Genomic DNA, 2,881 nt, shown 5'->3' on the forward strand with positions numbered 1-2,881 from the left:
ATAGTAATAATAATAATAACTATAAATAATAGTAATAATAATACATTTGAAGAAGAGAATATGAAAGAAGGAAAATAATGGAATATGGAAACTTGGGACTAAAGATGGCCAAACCACCAAACTCGAGGGACATTGGCATGTATTAACTCTTTTCGTATAAGTCAACTGACAATATTACTCTCCATTTTGACGGCTGAGACGGGAGGAAGTAACGGAAGGACGCTAGAAGGTAACTTTTGACAACTCGGAGGATGACGGATGGTAATTACGAAAGTTAGGGACCATTGATGGCGATGACACCAAACTCGAGGGACCATAGGTGGTATTTACTCTTTTTTACTTTGTGATCTACTTGTACACCACCAAGTGTATCTGTGACGTGTACGGTGAACAACAGATGAAATTAATTTGAACAATAGAACAATAGAAAACAAAAGTTGAGATGGCCGAGTTGGTCTAAGGCGCCAGATTAAGGTTCTGGTCTGAAAGGGCGTGGGTTCAAATCCCACTCTCAACAACAAAATATTTTTAAGCTTTTGGAGACAATGAGTGCATTATGGATTTATGGTTTAACATGCGAACAAAATTTGCAGTGAAACTTACTTTCATGATGTCAGTGCATACCTGTGAACAGAAAAATTGGATGGACACGATTAGGCGACAAACATATAATTTCAATAATTATTATACTCCGTATTATTATATTTTCACGATGTCAGTGCATACCTTTGAACAGAAAAATTGGATGGACACGATTAGGCGACAAACATATAATTTCAATAATTATTATTATTATTATTATTATTATTATTATTATTATTATTATTATTATTAGGGAAAATTGCACTTTTCATCCCTAAGTTATAGGGTAATTGTAGAATTCGTCCTTAAGTGTTGGTCATGCTCACTTTTTGTCCCTAAGTTATCGTTGGCATTGCACTTTTCGGCCCTGAGTTATAATGTAATTGTAGGATTCGTCCCTAAGTGTTGGTCATGTTCACTTTCTGTCCTTATGTTATCATTGACGTTGCACTTTTCGTCCCTGAGTTATACTAAAATTGTAAATTTCGCCCATAATCACTACTACATAAATGGTATACTACGTCACTTTTTAAATAACCGTTGTGTAATATATTGTGTTATACACTTATACTACGTCACCGTATATAGTTAATATACACGATGATTTCCAAAACCGTCGTAGAAAGTGTATATTTACAACGGCAATCACTTACACGCGCGACACTTCGAAAATTGTCGTGTATGTGTAAAAAAACCGCCGGTGGTTATTTAAAGTGTATGACGTAAAGAAAAATTAATTAAGTTATATACGGCGGTTATTTAGAAACCCATTGTCTGTTAAATTACGTAGTATAACAAAATATATAAGACGTTGGTTATTTAAAAAACACCCGTCTATTAAGTGACATAGTATACCATTTATGTAGTAGTGATTAGGGACAAAAATTGCAATTTTAGTATAACTCAGGGACGAAAAGTGCAACGCAAATGATAACTTAGGGATGCAAAGTGAGCATAAACAACACTCAGGGGCAAATTCTACAATTACTCTATAACTCAGGGACGAAAAGTGCAACACCAATGATAACTTAGGGACGAAAAGTGAGCATGACCAACACTCAGGGACTAATTCTACAATTACCCTATAACTTAGTGACGAAAAATGCAATTTCCCCTTATTATTATTATTATTATTATTATCGAAGAAGATAAGAAAATATATGGTTGATGCATGTCTATGATAACAATAGTAAAAAAAATAAAGTAAGTTATTACGGTAGGGGTATATTTGTAAAAAATATTATACAGTACAATTTTTATAGCATAATGTATAAAAAAAATGTAACGAAAAACACGAACATGAATTAAAGGTATAACATTCCTTCATACTTATTTTATGATTTTAGATTTAGATAATATGTTTAATTCTTAATTGAATGAAGAAATTGATTTGAGTAGTTTATACATTAGCTCAAACTCAGTAGCATTTTACTATGGAACAAGGTCTATGTAGCAACATGGACCATAAAGTGTATATCATTTGAATTACATTTTAGTTTCATTTGATAATATTACTATGTTTTTTAATTTCATTTTTCATACACACTAGTTTCATTATAGCAATATCAAAGTATCATTTTAATTATAGTACAATTTCATTTGACAATATACATTATTACTTTTATTTTTTTATTTTTTTATTTTTTGGTTTCATTTTCCACAAATATTAGTTTAATTATAGTAATACTAATTTTTTTTTTTTTTTTTTTTTTTTTTTTTGGAAAGAAGGGGGGTTAACCCTGGATCATTAGGTATGATCCTTATAATATTATTTGCCGGTTTGCCCCAAGGAGGCCGAACTCGTCTTGACGCAACAAAGCAGAAATATGTTATTGTATATATGACTATGGATTTTAGTTTCATTTTTCATGCATATTAGTTTCATTATAGCAACATGTACTAGAATATCATTTTAATTATACTACATTTTCATTTGACAATAATGTGCTCTGTTTTTAATTTCATTCTTCACACACACTAGTTTCATTATAGTAATATTAAAGTATCATTTTAATTCTAATACAGTTTTATTCGACGATCGTGGTTCATAAGGTGCTGTGTGGACCATGGTTCATTGTATAACATTTCCTTGATTTATACGCTTATCTAATAAAGATTATAGTACTTAATTTTATTAGATGCTTAAGGCGATGTTTTTTTTTTTTTTTCTTTTTTTTTTTTTTTTTTTGTGTGAAAAAACGACCCTATCAAAAGCGGACATTAACTAAATCTTCTAACTCTGGCACCACAGGCGTCAGCGACCAGGCGATGCCTTAGTAAAGCATGTGTTTGTCTTGTC

The 2,881-nt window shown here is 31.2% G+C and overlaps 1 non-coding gene across 1 annotated transcript; it reads left to right on the forward strand.

Moving 5' to 3' along the window:
- The first annotated feature begins 436 nt into the window (after window positions 1-436).
- On the forward strand, window positions 437-517 carry TRNAL-AAG. Its single transcript has one exon. It is a non-coding gene; the product is annotated as a tRNA-Leu (tRNA).
- The last annotated feature ends 2,364 nt before the right edge of the window (window positions 518-2,881 follow it).

The sequence above is a fragment of the Ipomoea nil genome, unplaced genomic scaffold (genome assembly GCF_001879475.1).
Source record: "Ipomoea nil cultivar Tokyo-kokei standard unplaced genomic scaffold, Asagao_1.1 scaffold3199, whole genome shotgun sequence".
In the NCBI taxonomy this organism is placed as follows: Eukaryota; Viridiplantae; Streptophyta; class Magnoliopsida; order Solanales; family Convolvulaceae; genus Ipomoea; species Ipomoea nil.